Source organism: Schistocerca gregaria, chromosome X (genome assembly GCF_023897955.1).
Source record: "Schistocerca gregaria isolate iqSchGreg1 chromosome X, iqSchGreg1.2, whole genome shotgun sequence".
Taxonomy (NCBI): domain Eukaryota; kingdom Metazoa; phylum Arthropoda; class Insecta; order Orthoptera; family Acrididae; genus Schistocerca; species Schistocerca gregaria.
In genome coordinates this window covers 517,693,634-517,715,262 of record NC_064931.1, presented here as the reverse complement: position 1 = coordinate 517,715,262, position 21,629 = coordinate 517,693,634, and the positions used below count along the sequence as shown (strand labels likewise).

At 42.9% G+C, this 21,629-nt stretch overlaps 1 protein-coding gene across 1 annotated transcript in view; it reads right to left on the bottom strand.

Moving 5' to 3' along the window:
- Nucleotides 1-21,629, bottom strand: part of LOC126298209 (hemicentin-1-like) — a 748,827-nt gene that overhangs the window by 437,697 nt on the left and 289,501 nt on the right. The window lies entirely within an intron of this gene.

Below are 21,629 nucleotides of genomic sequence, written 5' to 3'. Positions count from 1 at the left end.
CAATCGTCATTCTGATGGGTTAAAATCAGCATCCATAGTTTATCGAACATAACTTTCCCTTCTTTTCTGTTAAAATTGTCATGGTGTTCATAAATCTCTATGACACCTCTACAAAAGTGTGTGTGATAATCAATTGCTTTTAATCAAGAATAATATTGCCCACCAGAGATAATCAAATATTCAGTATCATGTGACAAACTGAGATGTCCTCTATGAAGCTTTATAAATTTGGGGGTCTGTTGAGCCTTTGAGTTGGCATTTTATCTTCAAAGATGTCTCCTGCAGTCAGAGACAAAAATCAGGGAACAGTTTATGTATTGAACACTGCCTCTAACTCAGAGGTTTTAACTAAAGCCAGATGACAATGTTTATTTTTTGCCAAATGTAGCTTCATCACAAACATTTAACCACTCTACTTACAGAAAAGATTATTCTGTGTCTGTATCTTACAAACTGAATTTTTCTTAAGAAATAAACCAGTATTATTTGCAAGGTTTATTTTACAGCTGTACAATTTTAAAATTACACTCCTGGAAATGGAAAAAAGAACACATTGACACCGGTGTGTCAGACCCACCATACTTGCTCCGGACACTGCGAGAGGGCTGTACAAGCAATCATCACACGCACGGCACAGCGGACACACCAGGAACTGCGGTGTTGGCTGTCGAATGGCGCTAGCTGTGCAGCATTTGTGCACTGCCGCCGTCAGTGTCAGCCAGTTTGCTGTGGCATACGGAGCTCCATCGCAGTCTTTAACACTGGTAGCATGCCAAGACAGCGTGGACGTGAACCGTATGTGCAGTTGACGGACTTTGAGCGAGGGCATATAGTGGGCATGCGGGAGGCCGGGTGGACGTACCGCCGAATTGCTCAACACGTGGGGCGTGAGGTCTCCACACGACATCAATGTTGTCGCCAGTGGTCGGTGGAAGGTGCACGTGGCCGTCGACCTGGGACCGGACCGCAGCGACGCACGGATCCTACGCAGTGCCGTAGGGGACCGCACCGCCACTTCCCAGCAAATTAGAGACACTGTTGCTCCTGGGGTATCAGCGAGGACGATTCGCAACCGTCTCCATGAAGCTGGGCTACGGTCCCGTCTTCCGCTCATGCCCCAACATCGTGCAGCCCGCCTCCAGTGGTGTCGTGACAGGTGTGAATGGAGGGACGAATGGAGACATGTCGTCTTCAGCGATGAGAGTCGCTTCTGCCTTGGTGCCAATGATGGTCGTATGCGTGTTTGGCACCGTGCAGGTGAGCGCCACAATCAGGACTGCATACGACCGAGGCACACAGGGCCAACACCCGGCATCATGGTGTGGGGAGCGATCTCCTACACTGGCCGTACACCTCTGGTGATCGTCGAGAGGACACTGTGAATAGTGCACGGTACATCCAAACCGTCATCAAACCCATCGTTCTACCATTCCTAGACCGGCAAGGGAACTTGCTGTTCCAACAGGACAATGCATGTCCGCATGTATCCCGTGCCACCCAATGTGCTCTAGAAGGTGTAAGTCAACTACCCTGGCCAGCAAGATCTCCGGATCTGTCCCCCATTGAGCATGTTTGGGACTGGATGAAGCGTCGTCTCACGCGGTCTGCATGTCCAGCACGAACGCTGGTCCAACTGAGGCGCCAGGTGGAAATGGCATGGCAAGCCGTTCCACAGGACTACATCCAGCATCTCTACGATCGTCTCCATGGGAGAATAGCAGCCTGCATTGCTGCGAAAGGTGGATATACTCTGTACTAGTGCCCACATTGTGCATGCTCTGTTGCCTGTGTCTATGTGCCTGTGGTTCTGTCAGTGTGATCATGTGATGTATCTGACCCCAGGAATGTGTCAATAAAGTTTCCCCTTCCTGGGACAATGAATTCACGGTGTTCTTATTTCAATTTCCAGGAGTGTATAAATTCCTGGGTGAAGACCACATGGATAGAAGATAAATTGCTACTTATTATAGGAGGCACTAAAAAGTACATAGGCAGATAAAAAAAGAGGCAGAAAATACTTAGGTTTTGGATACCATCCTTATTCATGGCTCACACACACACACAGACTGTTACTTCTAAATGGTCCTGTCTGACTGGGAAAAGTCTGTATCTATAAAGGTATTCCAGGTGAGGAAATGAAAGGACAGCATGGATTTGGAAGTGGGACAAAAGGGACAGCTACCTTGGTGTTAGGAAGATTCACACTGGGGTGGAATGTATAACTGCATGCAGCAGCAAGTTAGAGGAAAAATGTGCTGGAAGATATATAGCATGAAAAAACGAGGGCAAAGTATAGGAGAAAAAACAGAGTAGGAGAAAGAGATAGGAAAGGTTTCATGGTGGGAGCTGGAATGGGGTAAAAGGTATAAGGAACAGGAAGAGGAAGACTCAAGACTGAGGTGGGGACAATAGGGTGGAATCCCATATGGATAGAGGAGCAGGTAAAGTGGGAATGTGTGAGTAGAGGAGAGTGCCTAAAGGATATTGAGAACACAGGTTTATGGAAACAAAGGATACTTTGCAGGTAAGACTCCTACCTATACAATTTAGGAAAGTTGGGATCAAATGGCTTGGGTTTGCAAAACAGGACAATGTCATTGGCCTTTGCTCTCTGTTTTGTGGTAAGCATTCATGTAGGTTAAAATGTCTTAGTGGTATCACCCATGTATTGGCTTTGTGCATAAATTCATAGCATTTTTCCATAAGTTTAACAAACACAACAGATAAACATAACAGAGACTTTAGTCATTAATAGTATATTCTCCTTAACTATTTACAACAGTCTGCCAATGCTGTGTAAGTTTTTGACTGTAGAAATCACATGGTTTGAGGCGAAGAACTTGTCAAGCCATATTCAGAGTGCATTTTCATCTGGAAAGGAAGTTCCTTGAAGGCTGTTTGATAGAGAGTGAAAAAGGTGAAAATCTGAGAGTGCAAGATCAAGTGAATAAGGTTTGAGTGACTTCCAAACCCAATTCCTGTGTAGTATTTTTGTCAGTCTAGTAGAATGAGGGCGGGCATTATCATGGAGTAGCACAACTTTACACAGTCTTCCTCATCATTGTTCTTGGATTGCATATGCAAGATGTCTCAGTTGTTGACAATAAAGAACAGCAGTGACAGTTACAACTCGGGAAAGTAATTTGTAATACACCACTCTGTTGCTGTTCCTCCAGGTGCATTTTGTTAATGCACACAAGTCTTTGTATGGGAACACAGTATCCATACACCCAAATTTGAAACTACTGCATTGCATGAAAATGCCACATGATGGTGAAATGATCACAGTTCATCACGTTTACCAGTTCTAAAGTACACTTATGAGGATAATTGTGCATTAATGTGTTTAAATGATCTTCATCAAACTCCGTAGGTCTTCCTGAATGTGGAAAATCACTAATGTCAAAACAAGCCTCCTTAAAATGAGCATTTTCTTGCCATGCTCAGTTCATTGACATTATACCCATACATGGCTCAAATGTTTCTGGTTGCCTCCACTGCTATCACCCTTACACTGAACTCATACAGAAGAATATGTTGGGAATGTTCTGATTTTTCTAAATAGCACTCAATTTTCTAACGTCCACAGTTCCACTCACTATCTCCAAACGACAAAATAATATTATATAAACCAGAGAGCAACAGTGAGCTACAAATAAAAAAATTGAGAATCAATAAATAAACCCATAGCAACTGGAATACTGACAAACAAAACAAAAATATTATAAACTTATGCACCAACCTAACAAGGTGTTTGCTGTGGTTGCAGTAAAACTGATATATTATGTGACTAGTTTTACATGTGGCTCTGCCTTTGACATGGTAATAAATAACATGGCATGGATGGTACAGGTGGCAGTGGGTGGATGTATTGGACAGGTCTTTCAAGTGTGTCATATACAGGAATCTGACAAAGCAGACAGGGGGCTGGGTACAAGAAGGCATTTAAGGACTGACAGGGATACTGTCACAGTTGGATGGGAGATATAATACCAATTTGGGAGTGTTGTGAAGGATTGTGGGAGGATATTTGTCATTGCAAAACAAGATGAGCGGTAGTGAAAGTCCTGACAGTAAATGTGATTTGATTGTTCCAGCTCTGGATGGTAATAAGTAATAGGATAACATGTTTGAAATGAATATACAATTTGGCTGGAGGTATTGCATGGTACATTCATTTTTTCAAATGACTATGAAAGTATTTATTTATTTGTATTATTTATTTATTCATTTTTACCTAAATAAATACCATACTATAATATTTATAGCATGTTATTGTATACTAATTAGCACTATACTACTTATACATAAATAAATAAATGCCCTATTAGGAGGAAAGTTACAGTCTCAGAATGCCCCAAAAAACCATCAGCATACTGTGAGGGGGACTAATTCTCACTGCAAATGATGCATTTTTGGGTAGTCATTTATTGGCATCAAATGGGTAACAGCTGTCAAGGTGAAGGTATTGATTGTGATTAGTGGTAAGAAGCTGTAAGTGAGAAGGAGGTTATCAACCCAAAGTGTCGTTAACTTATTTCTTGATGTTCTAGGGTGTCCTCATCACGGACTCACATCATAAAAAAATTATCTTTAACTAGTCTAACCCACATGAAGGATCTGGCTTATGAGTGGAAAGAAAATGCATCTTAAGATGGTCCAAGCAGACATAGGACACTACTCCAGTTCCCAAGACAGGGCCAGAAGTGATGCCTTCAGATGAGAGGAGGCTTATGCCTTCTTCCAGTTGTCTGGAGGATAGAATTTTTATTCATTACGGCATCCTCATACATTTCAATAACACTAGGTACTACAACGGTTCTAAATTTACTCCTACTGATTTAGTTAGTGTTATTAGTCCAAAACAGAACTGGATTTTGCTTTGTGTTAGTAGTTAGTCCTAATACTGTATTTCGGTAGGGGTTACTAGTTGGTGCTACCAGTGCAAGCTGTGTCCAGCATTCAATGTGGCATCAGTGTTGACACAGTAATCCTGGATGATCATGAGAATAGGTTAAGAGAGGTTAAGCTCTATTTTGAAACATATGTAGACTAATTTGTACCTTGTTCCATATGTTAATGTGTATCTTACAGTAAGACACAAACAACAGCATGGCCACAATGAACAAAAGTTTACTCTTCTTCCACAATCAATCTAACAACAGTTAAGGACATAGACACAAACATGGGAACAATCCAGTTACTGATACAAGCAGCTGCTGACAATGACTAGGAATAGAATATGAAAATGAGTGCCACCTGTACTGCATTTGTGAAGAGGCGGCTTCTGGTAGACAGTGTGGTAGGTGCTGTGCCATGTGCACAAGTCATGTTGCCTGACAAAGGTGGTCTCTGGTGGCTGTCTCACACAGATGCCAGTGGCAGAATATTCAAAGTGTAGCATGCCAGTGACATGGGCCACAGTGCATTAACAAGTATTACATACAGGGTTATAGCAAGTCTCCCTTCTTGGGGAAAGGGTGCTCCACCAACGCAGGTGTCGGATGACAGTTGAAACATCCATGGCTTCTGCGGCAGATCCAACAAGAGGTGGCAGTGGTGGCAGAAGAATATTCCAGCCTGGAACCAGTGAATTTGGGTGGAAGTGGCATGGACATTCACATGTGTGACATCTGCTCCCCCACGCAAGATCAGAAGAGAAGACAGGTGATAAGGGCAGTGGTTGCATCTCATCATTCAGTTCCATGATGTGGAATTGTGCTGGCAGTGAGGGCACCATTCGCTTGGTTGGGTGTGTCAGTATTGAAGGATCTGAAAGTGCTGATGGCAGAATTGTTGGTGGCAACGAAGCATGATGGAAGGTCCAGTAGTAGGTGCTGGAGGCCAATACCCAAGTGGAGAGGCAGTTGAAACAACATTCCCAAGGTATGTGAGTCTGCCCCTGCAGCAGGAATGCCCCTTGAGGCCAGGGCAGGTACTGACATGGGAGGCACAGATGGCAACAGCAGACCCGTGGCCCTTGTCATGGCATGAGGACGCAGCTAGTCATGATGGTGTGCCACCAGGAATTCACTGGTGTGCACTGTACAGAGGTGTTGGCCTTAGCAGCTGTGGATTGTGTCTGGAAGGTACTTTAGGCAGCAGCCAATCCCCTGAGCCCATACCATGAAACCAGGAGCAAACCATGACAAGAGTCACACAGACAGGCAATAGTGAGGCAACATGAGCTGATGCAGGAGGGTGCATGGGTGGTGACCATGGAGTATCTCAGCCAGACTCTGACCCCCAGCAGTGTAAACCTTTGGGAACTCCAGAAACATGTCAATGTGACATCCGTGGAGGAGTCCATGTTGTACTTCTTCATTTGAACCTTGTATGTGCAGACAAGGCATTCTGCCTCACCATTACATTGGGAGTGAAAGCAGTCACATGGTCAATGCCTTGATGGGCACAAAAATTGTGGAAGGTCTGAGACATAAACTGTGGACTGTTAAACAGGGTGACACAGAATAACGGTAGTGTTTGAAATGAGTAGTGGTAGCCGTGGGCAGGTGGCAGCACTGCAGGTCCGTGACAGAGAGTAAATAGTCCGCCATTTCAGTTATCATGGATCAGTGTAATAGACAACAGCATATGTCAGCCTTTAAAATGTTTTATAAAAACAATGATAGTTTGGTAGTGGCACAGAGGGATTATCGACATTTTTACAATTTAGGACGTCATGATGCCATTCCATCGAAACACGCAACAAAATATTGGATTAATAACTTTGAAGAGCCTGGATCTACCCTCAAGGAGAAACCAACAGGATGGCGAAGAAGTGTGCATTCTCCAGCAAACATTAACATTGTAAGCAAGTTTGTCTTATGGAGCTCACAGCATTCAATTCATAAGCAAGCAGCAGTGATTGGAATGTCCTGGGAGAATGTTTGCAGAATTCTTTATCTTGAGTTAAAATTTCATTCGTACAAACTACAGATGGGCAACAATTGAAGGACAATTACTGATTACTATTAGGATTCTGTCAACAAATGATAACAAAAATAATGACGATGAATATCTAAACAAGTTGTGGATGTCAGATGAGGCACATTTTCATCTCACAGGTTATGTGAATAAACAGAACTACCATTACTGAGCAAACACAAATCCTCAATGACGTTCATGAGCACTCTTTACACGCTAGTAAAGTGACAGTATGGTGTGATGTTTCATCACATGGAATTATGAGACCATATTTTTTTCGCAAATGAACAGGGAAACACAGTAAATGTCAATGCTGATTGTTATGTGGAGATGATACAAACTTTTGTTACACCTGTATTGAACAACTTTCCAAACGTTCAAGAAACCTGGTTTCAACAGGACAGAGCGACATCATGCACTAAATGGCAATCAGTGGCATATGTGCGAGAATTGTTTGGCAACCATGTGATCTCATGATTCGGCAACATTCCCTGGCCCCCTAAATCACCAGATTTTTCCATTTGTGGAGGATGCCATCTAACGACGTAATTTTGAAAAAAAATGATAAATGCCATCAATATTTCATAAATGGCAAAGTCATAAGGTTTCAGTAACTATGACAAGGCACCAGCACTCTACTGATCATCTAAGAAGAGTTCATCAGAATACATATAACTGCTTCTCAGAACACATATCCACAGAAAAAATTCACATGAAAACAAAATATGATTGATAGAAAACTGTAGAAACACTCAAAAAGGCCCTACTGTGTACATGAGAAAAATTCATCAGATGTTTCCATCAGATTAACAGAATGAATAAGCATACAATTTGCTTAAAAATAACAAGTGGGAATATGTATAAATTTCTTATGATTTTTAAAATTAAATATACAAGCCCTCATTCTCTTGGCTGACATAGATGGTTGATGTAACACTTTTCTGTAGCATTTTTTGATAAGAATGGTTTAACTGCAATAATGCTGTTTTCTATACACTATACCAGATTTTGTCAAACAGATTGTGAGACATACATCTACAGTGTGTTACAAACTTTCACGAAACATTCCTAATACACAAAGAAAGAAAATATGTTATGTAGACATGTGTCTGGAAACGCTTACTTTCCATGTTAGAGCTCATTTTATTACTTTTCTTCAAATCACATTAATCATGGAATGGAAACACACAGCAACAGAACATACCAGTGTGACTTCAAACACTTTGTTACAGGAAATGTTCAAAATGTCCTCCATTAGCGAGGATACATGCATCCACCCTCAGTCGCATGGAATCCCTGATGCGCTGATGCAGCCCTGGAGAATGGCGTATTGTATCACAGCCATCCACAATATGAGCGCGAAGAGTCTCTACATTTGGTACCGGGGTTGCATAGACAAGAGCTTTCAAATGCTCCCATAAATGAAAGTCAAGAGGGTTGAGGTCAGGAGAGCGTGGAGGCCATGGAATTGGTCCGCCTCTACCAATCCATCGGTCACCAAATCTGTTGTTGAGAAGCATACGAACACTTCGACTGAAATGTGCAGGAGCTCCATCATTCATTAACCACATGTTGAGTCGTACTTGTAAAGGCACATGTTCTAGCAGTACAGGTAGAGTATCCCATATGAAATCATGATAACATGCTCCATTGAGCATAGGTGGAAGAACATGGGGCCCAATCAAGACATCACCAGCAATGCCTTCCCAAACGTTCACAGAAAATCTGTGTTGATGACGTGATTGCACAATTGCGTGAGGATTATCATCAGCCCACACATGTTGATTGTGAAAATTTACAATTTGATCACGTTGAAATGAAGCCTCATCTGTAAAGAGAACATTTGCTCGGAAATGAGGATTGACACACTGTTGGATGAACCATTCGTAGAAGTGTACCCGTGGAGGCCGATCAGCTGCCAATAGTGCCTGCACTCGCTGTACATGGTACAGAAACAACTGGTTCTCCCGTAGCACTCTCCATACAGTGACGTGGTCAACGTTACCTTGTACAGCAGCAACTTCTCTGATGCTAACATCAGGGTTATCGTCAACTGCACGAAGAATTGCCTCATCTATTGCAGGTGTCCATGTCGTTCTAGATCTTCCCCAGTCGCGAGTCATAGGCTGGAATGTTCTGTGCTCCCTAAGACGCCGATCAATTCCTTCGAGTGTCTTCCTGTCGGGACACCTTCATTCTGGAAATCTGTCTCGATACAAATGTACCGCACCATGGCTATTGCCCCGTGCTAATCCATACATCAAATGGGCACCTCCCAACTCCGCATTTGTAAACATTGCATGGGCTGCAAAACCACGTTCGTGATGAACACTAACGTGTTGATACTACGTACTGATTTGCTTGATGCTAGTACTGTAGAGCAATGAGTCACATGTCAACACAAGCACCGAAGTCAACATTACCTTCCTTCAATTGTGCCAACTGGCCATGAATTGAGGAAGTACAGTACATACTGACAAAACTAAAATGAGCTCTAACATGGAAATTAAGCGTTTCTGCACACATGTCCACATAAAATCTTTTCTTTATTTGTGTGTGAGGAATGTTCCCTGAAAGTTTGGCCGTACCTTTTTGTAACACCCTATATTTTGACATCTTCCCTATACATAGATTATTAAAATCCTCTGAATGCTTTGTATTTCACAGCAGGCAAATTATCAAATATATAGCAGCATAGAGAACCAAAGCTAGTGCATTTCTCTGGCTACTAAAAAGCAGTGTGTATGTGTTATCCTTTCTTATTTGGTTATATGCACAATGTCAGTAAAAGTGTTCTGCTTTTAAATTTCTTCAAGTCTAGTGAGTAGCCAGCAAAAAGTGTCAACAAATATATCTGCATAGTTTTTAACTAACCCTAAGGAAAGCAGGGTATGCAACTGATGGTTAAGTGCACTACCTCTACACATTATACACTCCTGGAAATGGAAAAAAGAACACATTGACACCGGTGTGTCAGACCCACCATACTTGCTCCGGACACTGCGAGAGGGCTGTACAAGCAAAGATCACACGCACGGCACAGCGGACACACCAGGAACCGCGGTGTTGGCCGTCGAATGGCGCTAGCTGCGCAGCATTTGTGCACCGCCGCCGTCAGTGTCAGCCAGTTTGCCGTGGCATACGGAGCTCCATCGCAGTCTTTAACACTGGTAGCATGCCGCGACAGCGTGGACGTGAACCGTATGTGCAGTTCACGGACTTTGAGCGAGGGCGTATGGTGGGCATGCGGGAGGCCGGGTGGACGTACCACCGAATTGCTCAACACGTGGGGCGTGAGGTCTCCACAGTACATCGACGTTGTCGCCAGTGGTCGGCGGAAGGTGCACGTGCCCGTCGACCTGGGACCGGATCGCAGCGACGCACGGATGCACGCCAAGACCGTAGGATCCTACGCAGTGCCGTAGGGGACCGCACCGCCACTTCCCAGCAAATTAGGGACACTGTTGCTCCTGGGGTATCGGCGAGGACCATTCGCAACCGTCTCCATGAAGCTGGGCTACGGTCCCGCACTCCGTTAGGCCGTCTTCCGCTCACGCCCCAACATCGTGCAGCCCGCCTCCAGTGGTGTCGCGAGAGGCGTGAATGGAGGGACGAATGGAGACATCTCGTCTTCAGTGATGACAGTCGCTTCTGCCTTGGTGCCAATGATGGTCGTATGCGTGTTTGGCACCGTGCAGGTGAGCGCCACAATCAGGACTGCATACGACCGAGGCACACAGGGCCAACACCCGCCATCATGGTGTGGGGAGCGATCTCCTACACTGGACGTACACCTCTGGTGATCGTCGAGGGGACACTGAATAGTGCACGGTACATCCAAACCGTCATGGAATCCATCGTTCTACCATTCCTAGACCGGCAAGGGAACTTGCTGTTCCAACAGGACAATGCACGTCCGCATGTATCCCGTGCCACCCAACGTGCTCTAGAAGGTGTAAGTCAACTACCCTGGCCAGCAAGATCTCCGGATCTGTCCCCCATTGAGCATGTTTGGGACTGGATGAAGCGTCGTCTCACGTGGTCTGCACGTCCAGCACGAACGCTGGTCCAACTGAGGCGCCAGGTGGAAATGGCATGGCAGGCCGTTCCACAGGACTACATCCAGCATCTCTACGATCGTCTCGATGGGAGAATAGCAGCCTGCATTGCTGCGAAAGGTGGATATACACTGTACTAGTGCCGACATTGTGCATGCTCTGTTGACTGTGTCTAAGTGCCTGTGGTTCTGTCAGTGTGATCAAATGATGTATCTGACCCCAGGAATGTGACAATAAAGTTTGCCCTTTCTGGGACAATGAATTCACGGTGTTCTTATTTCAATTTCCAGGAGTGTACATTTATGTAGAATGTGAGAAATCTAAATTCTTTCTTTCCTTTGTCATTTTGCTTACTTCATTGAAAACTGTGCACTCACCCTACAAAATAATTATTTCCGAAAATCATGATCTTTGTATCCTGGCTCTAACCAAAATCTTGGTGCTTAAAACCAATAACGCAGTCTTGGTATGCAAGACTCCATCAATGTTCCTGATGTGGGATCTGAAGCACATCACACCACTGGGCAACCAAAATCACAACCCTAGATGACAATGTGCATGTAGCTAAAATAACAACATTATCAAATACCAAAAGGTGGTCAGAGAGGGCAAAACAGTTATGCAAAGGATCAGAAGACCTACCCAGAGGGCAGTCTGGCCAGCCAGGCTGAATGAGGTGAACAACTTGATGCTAAACCAGATTGGTAGGGACAACCACTGCAATCTGGGAGTCCATAATAGGGAACCCTTCCACTGTGCATTGCTCCTCAACATCTAAGTGAAAACAGTGGAGTTCATCCTGATCTAAAGTAGGATTCAGCCCCATTAGAAGCCGGGACACTGCATTGGCGTTGGCATGCTGCGGGGTGGGCTTAAAATGTATTTCATACTTGTAGTGAGGCAGAAACAAGGCTCAGTGCAGGAGACAGGGTGCTGCTTTGTCTGGTAGTGAAGCAGAATAATTCAATGACAAAACCAAGGGCTTATGGTCAGTAATGACATGGAACTTAGACTCATAAAAGAACACATGAAACTTTTTGATGGTGAAGACAATAGCAATCACTTCCATTTCAACTTAAGACTACCCCCAGTAACTAGAGGTGAGCATTTTGACATATCAGCTGGTGGACACTTAGAACCATTCTCACATCAATTTGTGAGAATAGCCTCTAATCCATAATGAGAGGTGTCTGTAGCCAAAACCAGGTGGTGGCCAGAATAAAAAGTAGCCAAACAAGGAGCATAATGCAATTTACATTTCCAAACCATGAATGAACACTCACAGGCCAGCATCTACTGAAAAGGAATGTTCTCGTGGAGCAACGCATGGGGAGGATAGGCCAATACAGCTGCACCTGAAATAAATTTGTGATAGTAAGCAATTTTACCTAAGAATGCTTGGATTTCTTTAACATTTTAAGGAGGAGTAGAGCTGTCATCACAGCAATATGATGATGTAAAGGCTTAACAGCATCCGAAGAAAACTGGAATCCAAATACACAATGGATGACTGAAAAAAGTGTGACTTGGGCAAGTTGAATTTCAATCCTGCAGTATGTAAGACTGTGTACAAGGTGCATAAGTTACATAAATGCTCTTCTGTGGATGCACCTAGTTGTTTCAATAAATGCTGAAAAGTGCCTGGACACTAGCCACACAAAACAGCAGAACAGGAGTGTTGATATTAGTACAATCCAAAAAGCATGTTAATCATGTGGAACCATTTAGAATCCTCATCCAATGGATCTTGTAAATAGGCTTCAGATAAATCAGTTTTGGAGAAAAACTGGCCCCCAGTGAGTTTAGCCAATAACCCATCCTGACGGTGTAATGGGTAGGTGTCAGTGATAGATTGAATCTTAACTGAAACTTTCAGTTGCCATTGAGGTGAAGCTGACCAGTCAGTTTTCTAACATTCACAATGGACATACACCACTCTATATAATAGGTTGTATGACATCCAATGACCAATTCTGGTTTCACTTTATCATGCAAAGCTACTGGAATAGGGTGTGCATGGAAAAAGTGCAGCTGTGTCATAGGTTTCAGGGTAATGTGGGCCACAAAATTAGAGGCACAACCTAATCCACCCAAGAAAAGAGAGAAGAACTCAGACCAAAGAGAATCTCACTGCTGGTATAGGACCTGGTTGGAAACTAGGTGCACCATATCCAAAATGTAAAAACCAAAAGCATTGAAAGTATCCAGACAGAACAGATTTCTGGTGCCCACATCATCTACTACCAGAAAATTCAAGGAACAAGCCACAGATTTATGTATAGCAGGAGCTGTAAAAGAGATAATGCCAGAGATCCACTTAAGTTTATGAGTTCAGTAATTTTATGACTGCACCTATATCCACTTGTAGTTTAAGCACTTTGTCCATCAGCCACACTTCAATAAACAGCTTGTTATGATTCTTAAGCACTAGAGACACACAATTAACATGAACATCTATGTCCATAGGAGGGAGCTGGAACAACACACAGACAATATATATCCTTTTGTCCTACAGTTGTTGCAAGAGTCCCAGCACTCAGGGCATTTGGCCCTGTCATGTGGCACAAAACAGTATGGGCAAGAGGGGAGTATGACTGCCATTGCTGTGGTGGTTGTTGTTGTTGTTTGACATGTCACTGTACAGTGTGGTGTAGGGGCCACATTTGTACAGCTCCCATGTTGTCCTCCCCAAAGAACTGACTGATGCCCAGTGACCAGGAACAGGAGTCACCCCAGTGATGTCACATCAAGCCTTAATCTGATCACTAGTAGCACACATAATAATTAATACTCCAGCCAATGTTCGATCCTCATGCTGTAATGCATGTTGGCATGCCTCCCTCTCAGGATTTAGCTGAACGATGACACCACAGACAGTCTATGAATCATCACAAATATTAGTAACAATTGGACATTTATGACTGAGGCTATAGGGTCTGGCTGCCCAAGCCCACAGGACCTGTGGAGCTGTTAATGAGAACAATAGAACTCTATGCACGCTGCAATGACATGCAAGCATTTACAGTAATCACTTGGCAACAACTTACTCATTATGTTGAATCAAAGGGATGCAGGTTCCTGGAGTGGGGCTAACTAGTACAGCTGGTAGATCTAAGGAGAAATCCATGAAAAGAACAAAGCCTTACACATGTTTGTATCAGTGACACCAAAAGCAAAAAGTTTTGCAAGACATTCCTCAGAAGCCTTCCAGTCTTTGGTCACATCATAGTAAGGGGAAAAGGATGGCAGGTATATTGATCATGTGGAAACCTGCACAGCCAATGTGGGTGACAAGTTCATGATAGCAACCATAAGAGCCTGCTGCTGCTCACAGAGAGATTGGAGTGCTGCCTCCAAGGACATAAGAACTGAAGGAACAACCAAATAAACTGAGCACATGGAAGTGAACACTACACTCATCGCCAATTGTATTGTACTGTAAGACCCAAACAACAGCATGACCACAATGAACCAAAGTTTAATCTTCTTCCACACACAAGTAAACAACAGTTGACAACATAGAAACAATCCAGGTACTGATACAAGCAGCTGCTGATAGTAAGTATCAACACAATATGAGAGCAAGGCCAGCTGCATTGGGCTTATGGAGAGGAAGGCTATGGCATATGGCACAGTAGCTGCTGTACCACATGCACAAATCATGTGGCTCACTGCAGGCAGCCTCTGTGGGCTGGCCCATGCAAATGCTGTTGGAGGAATATTTGAAGTGTAGCACACTGGTGGCATGACACACTGGCATATATTGAAGGATAACATATAGAGTTAGAGTAGAATGGAACTGAACAGAAAATAAGTAATACTGATAGGAAGTGCCATCTGCCATGCACTGCACAGTGGCTCGAGGAGTATGTAGGTAGATTTAAATGTAGTCTAACAAATTACAGGGTGTCCATAGTTAAAGTCCCAGTTTCAAAATGGTATAGAAGGAGAACCATTGCTCAGAATATCAAATCTGAAAAGCATATTTTGGATGCAGGGGGAAACATCATAGGGATAAAATAAATAAATGAAAAAAGAGAAAAAAACACGAAAATTTGAACAATAGTTCAGTGTAAGAATATGCAAATCAACAGAAATGCAGCACGCAGTCATTGCTCTGTTTACATATGAGACACCTAACATGACTGTCACCAAGAAGGCTCATGCTCTGCTCGTAAAGCTCTTTTACAAGAAAGGTGACTGGGCACCAGTACCCCTGCAGAAGTTCTAGACACTTAAGGATATGAAAAAAAGGCATTGGTCTGATGTCTGCCAAGAATCTGGAGAACATGATTACAAAATTCAAAAACATAAGCATTCTTTTGAAATGCAGTGTGGCAGAGGGAGGAAGGCAGTTGACTGACGCCTGTAAAAGATGTGGGCAAAGCATTGCAGAAGGGGTCGAGTGGTACCGTGCAAACGTGCAGTGACAGTGAATTGCCTGAACACTTGATATGCCAACAAGCACAGTAGATAAAATCCTATGAAACATTCTGTATCCTACATTGCTCTCCATACAAAATCATCCATGTTCTGGAGTAGCTTCCTCCAGACTGCTAGCAAAACAGGCATTTCCTCTGGAATTTCTTGCTCACATGGAGATGGTCAGTTAATGGCCATGAAAGATTGTGCGGGCAGATGAGGAGCATTTCCATCTGCAATGACATCAACAGGCAGAACTGCTGAATATGGACAATGGAAAATTCACATGCACATCAATCAGTACCACCACTTCATTCTGCAAAGGTGACTGTGTGGTGCAGGTTGATATCATTGTTTATCTTAGGCCAGTATCTTTTCAAAGAGATGAGTATTGCACATCCCCTTATCTACATCATCATTGGTAAACACCATGAGAGTCTTATGAACACCAAGATAATTCCAACGTTTCAACAGTAAGTGTGTGTTTAAGATCATTGTTACGCAAGATGGGGCTCCTCCGCACATTTCACAGCCAGTGAAGCAGCAACTGCAGAGCCATTTCAGAAATGCTAGAATTATCAGGCATCATTTTCTTACAACCCAGCTGTCCAGATCACCTGATCTTAATCCACGTGACTACCAGCTGTGAGGTTAATGGAAAGATGTGATCAGAGACATTCTACTATGCTGTGTAACATGCTGTTTCTTGATTTCAGCTTGTGGCAGAAAGCAGTGGACAGCATATTGAACATGTCTTGTGCAAGTCTCACGAGAAGTAGAGACTGTTGTCATTTTGATCTTTATGTGGTTTCTGACCCAAGGACAATTAAAAACAAGCATCATTATTAATTTTATGCAGTTTTTGACCCCAGGACAATTAAAAACCAATTTTTCCCATCCAGGCTGGTATGGCCTTGCCATGTTGGAAGGGCTTACCTAACGAACAGTGCCACAACTGTTGACTGTTGAAGCTGTGAAGTCATGTCTGTTGAACAGTATGGATGGTTTAATGTGCAACTCAAATCATAGCCATCAAATTACAATTCATCTGTCATTTGTAGATGACCCCATTTATGTTAAGACACTTACAGCATCATCTATTGGAAAAATTTCCATTAATTTTTTCCCCATGACATTTCCCCCTGTTTCAATAATATACTGTTAAAATCTGACATAATTCTGGACAGTGGTTCTATTTCTACAGTGTTTTAAAATTGGAACTTTAAAATTATGGATACATTGTAGATAATATTCAATGCTAAGTTGCACAAGCATAGCATACACATTTTTGGAATGCATCTTCTCTCCATTAGAAATCTCATGGCCAACTGTACGTCACAAGTCACCAACAAAATTTAAGTCTGATGTATTTTGGGCCAACTGAGTGCCTAAATTTTGGATTGTTTAGAAAACCAAGTCATAATTCACATACTGATATAGATGGGCTGGTGAAACAGAAAAAATTATGTTACACATTAGTGGACATTGCAGTAATCCGCTTTGGATCCATGCTACATAATACATTTAAAAGCACTAATCAGTACATAAGAGTTCCATTCATGCAATTGCTGTAACTAGTAATTTTGTGTGTGCACCGCTTCATAGTTCACGCATAAAGTTTGTGCTTGATTCAGCCACTAGAGGCCACCTGGCCTACTAATATGGCAGCAGTTGCATGGACAGCCTGCTGGTTGATCCCCCTGATGGAACTAGTGTCTCTATACGCCAGAGTGCTAGGCTCCACCAGCTGCTTGTGTATTGCTAAGTGTGTGTACCTTGTCTTGCATGTGTGTGTACTGTTCAAGTGATAAATTAGTGTTCTCGGGTGAGAACACTTTTTGCTGATGACTACGGTATTTGACTCCATGTGTTAAACTTCAGTCATTAGTCTTTTGAGTTTAATTTCCATGGAGGTAGTGTTTAAATCTCTTCTCAAGCAACAGCAGATGCTGACAGCTGTTATTTCCAGTTTAACGACTACACTGGAACAGCCTATGGCCCCACCAACAACGTATCTGTTGCTGTTCCTTGTGTATCGCAATGCAGCAAAAGACTGGGACACTTAAAGAAAGTGCCTGTGTCAACATTTCCAAGCACTTGGAGTAAAAGACATAAACTTGTGCACGGTTCTGTTCTTTTCTTTGATTTCACCTTGTGTGCGTCAGTTGCTGTGTCAACTTGCCCCCCTAAAAAACCCTCAAGTCTATCTTTCAATCAGAAGTATGAGTTATTTTCTACCTTTCAATATAAACATACTCCATTATTGCTGCTTGTGTGGAGTTTTGCCACTGCTAAAAGCAGCCAAAACAGTAATACAGGGCATGGACAGCAGAACTACATGGACTCAGCTATATTTGTATTTCTGTGACAAATGTTCATAAGGAATCCTATGCAGATCAATGGTTTGTGATGAAATCATATGTTTTGCTCCTGATAGGAAAGTTCAAGAGTGAGCTCTGCAGTGTGAAAATCCTGTGTGTAGAAGTACTGAATGTCGCTCAGTCATTTTAAAGTTCTACAGGCTGCAGGTAGTCAGACAGAACCCTGATACAAAGTTTCCGAAATCAGTTTCTCTCACTGCTCCCAGCTTTCAGTCAGATTGTAAGCATACAGGTAATTGTCATTTGTGACAATAACAGTCTGTATCACAACAGTGACAGCCTCATGCTCTGCTGCCTTCATGCCCATACTGTTTCATTCAACATGAACAGACTGCATGTCCCAATCATTGGGACACACTGCTTCTGTTTGTAATTCCTTTCCAAACCTGAGTGAGGATGAAACGAACATGGGTGTGAACAGTGTGTCAGCAATGACAGTGTCTCAAAGCAAGTTATACAGTGAAGAGTGTGTGTTTAACAAACTATTGAGAATACAGGTGGACACAGATAAAGCAGCAACGTTGGTGAATTCTCAGACTTATGTGGAATTGGTTTCTCCCATGCTGACTTAAGTGTGACAGAGGCTGGTGAGTTATAACAAACAATGGATTCCCATTCTTGGACAGTTTTCTGCACCTATGACTTACAAAGCTGTGGTTCATTCATTGACATTCATAGTTGTGGACAATGTTTATGCTGAAAATCTGTTTGGTTTGGATGCTTTTAAACTGTTTGTATTCTCCATCGATGATGAAGTGCATTTTGTTTCTGATCAAGTTCCATAGCAACAGTTAGATGCTCTCTGTGTCAGATTTACCTTTCAAATTTTTCTAGGACTGGGTTGTGCAACTGAATTTGAGGCTCATATTATGATGAAATAGTCTTGCTACCCCCATTTTTTCCAGGTCCACGTGGCACAGGGAACCTTACAGGATCAAGTAGAAGCAGAATCAGATCGCCTTTAATCCCTTGACATTATTCGACCTCTTTCTACCAGTAAGTGGTCAGCAACATTCATGATTTTCAAAAACCTACCAGTACATTATGCCTCTGTGGTGATTTTAAAAAATAGATTAATTCACTGTCAATCATTAATACCTACCCTTTGCCATATCCTGACAAGTTGTTAGCAAAATTAGTGGGGAGCCTTTATTTTACGAAAACTGAATTGGCAGAGGCATTGTTACAGCTGTTGCTTGACAAGGAATCTAAATGCCTTCTACTTGTGAATACCCCAGTTGGGCTTTATCAGTACCAGCTTTGCCTTTTGGTGTGGCAAGTGCAGCATCTATTTTTCAGTGCTTTTTAGAACAACTTATTGCATCAATTACAGGGTGCATCAACTATTTGGATGACATAGTACTATCTGGTGCCTCTGCAGATAAATATTTGCTCAATCTTTGTCCTCTGTTTTCTGTTTTACAGTCTGCAGGGTTAATCTGCAATTTGGTCAAGATACAGTTTTTTCAACCATCCATTATTTATTTGGGTTTCGAAGTGTCATGTGCTAGGATTAACCCATTGTGCAAGCATATTGATGCTATTGCCGCATTGCCACACCCCATGTCCATCAAAAAATTACAGTCATTTTTAGGCAACATTGCATACTACCACAAATTCATACTGGATGTTGCTATTGTGGCACAACCACTCCATGAATTATTATGTAAAAATGTTCCTTTCCACTGGTCCCCAGCTTGTGACCAGGCGTTACAGTTGTTAAAATCTAAGCTGCCGTCTGCCCCTTATTTGGTCACTTTTCAGCTGGGCCAGCACCTCATTGTTAGTGGCAGACACATCTCAGTTTTTCCTTGCTCATAAGTATGTGAACGGATCCAATGCTCTACTGCATACGACTTAAAATCCTTAAATTGAGTACAACAGTATTATTCTCAGATGTTTTTCTATATATGTCTAAGTTCCATCTGATCATAAACCACAAACCACTGGTATCTCTTTTTAACCCTTCAGCATCCTTGCTGGACAAAGTTGCACATTGCTTACAGTGGTCAGCTACTTTCCTATTATGATAAAATTATACATTTTCGACTTACAGAGCAACGTGAAAATTGTGACACCTTGTGTTTGCCAATTGGTCTATGTAAAGAGTCTGATGAAGAGGAATTACTTTACTTTCAATTAGATGTAGAAGCTCAAAACAATGTTGATGGTTTTCCTATTACTAGCATCTGCAGTAGCTGTGCATCCTGTTTTAAGTAAAATTGTTTCTTTTGTGCAACTCGGTTGACTGGACCATCTTCCAGGCCATGCTTCTGATACTTTGAGAAATTATTTTGGATTACAAAATCTTCTTTCTGTTTGGGATAGAGGGTTGCTGTTAGCTACAAAGGTCACTGCTACACTTGTCGTAGTCCGATCTTCTCTTCAACATGAGGTTATGCATTTACTACGTGTGGACCACTGGGGTGAGCCATGTACAAAAGTGTTAGCACACAACATTAGTGCACTGACATATTTTTTGGCCAGGCACTAATGGCAAAATAGCATGAGTTCTTGCAGCCTGCTCAGAGTGTGCCAGTGTGCCACCCATAAGGCAGCTCCTTGTGCTTCTTTGTCACAGTGGCCACATCCATAGCAGCGTTACAAATGAATTCATATAGATTCTGTAGGATCTTTTGAATTTCTACTTGCTTGTTGTAATTGATGCTTATTCTAAGTTTCTGTACTTGGTGCATTGCCTGTCTACTTCTGTGGCAGCAACAATTTCAGCATTGTTACAATTTTTGCAATGGAACATCTTCCATATACATTAGTTGCAGACAATGGGCCCCAGTTCATATCTCAGGAATTTGAAGAATTTTGTAAAAAAAACAGTATTCCCCATGTCACAGCTTCTCCTTTTCCCCCTCAATTGAATAGATAAGCAGAATGGCTAGTTTGAACATTTAAGACTCAGATGAAAACAATATAGTTTGGATGTGTCACAGGAAGTACCTCTTCAGCAGTTCCACATTTCTTATAAGTTCACCACCGTTGGTGATAGGAGGCTGATGGAATTGTTGCAGGGTCATCAGGCCCAGACTCTGCTCCATCTGCTTTGGTTGATGCCACACCTTCTGACGGTACCAGTGCTGCAACACTTCCAGCCTGGCACAGCTGTTAGGGGTCATGAGTTAAGCGCCAGGCCAAAACAGGTCCTGGCAGTTATAGAAAGAACCCATGCCCAAAGTCTCTGCATTGTCCACATGACTGAGGGGAGGGCATCATGACACTTTGACCAGCTATGACCTTACGTGGGCAGTTGTGCACCAGTGCATCTCTACTGCCCTCATGTCCTCCATCTCCCCAGCCATCACCTAAACCATGGCTGGTGCACTAATCTTCTCTGCCACCACTGCTGCCACTATGACAGCCAGTGTCGCCTATTACACTGCCTTCACCTCCTTCACCAGGGTTGGATCCAGACATGGAAATGAAAACTGTGACAGCATCATCTCTCTTACTATATGGCCTCTCACAGGGGGAGCAGGTGATGCACACGTCCATGCTGGCGCCACTCCTGATGCTTCGCAGTGGTGGCAGCATGTCACATGACTCAACAAGCTACACTGACCACAGAAGAAATGGATGTGTGACAGTGCTCACTTCTTCGTAAAGGAAGAGGAGTGCTGTAACTTGCAATTTTATGTGTGTGCTGCTTCACACTACATGCATGAAGTTTGTGCTGGATTCAGCCAGTAGAGGCCAACAGCCTGCTAGTACAACAGCAGCTGCATGTGCAGGCTGCTGGCTTTGCCCCTGTTGGATATAATGTCTATATAGGCCAGAGCACTAGAGTCTGCCAACCACTACTGTATTGCTAATTGTGTTGTTCATTCTC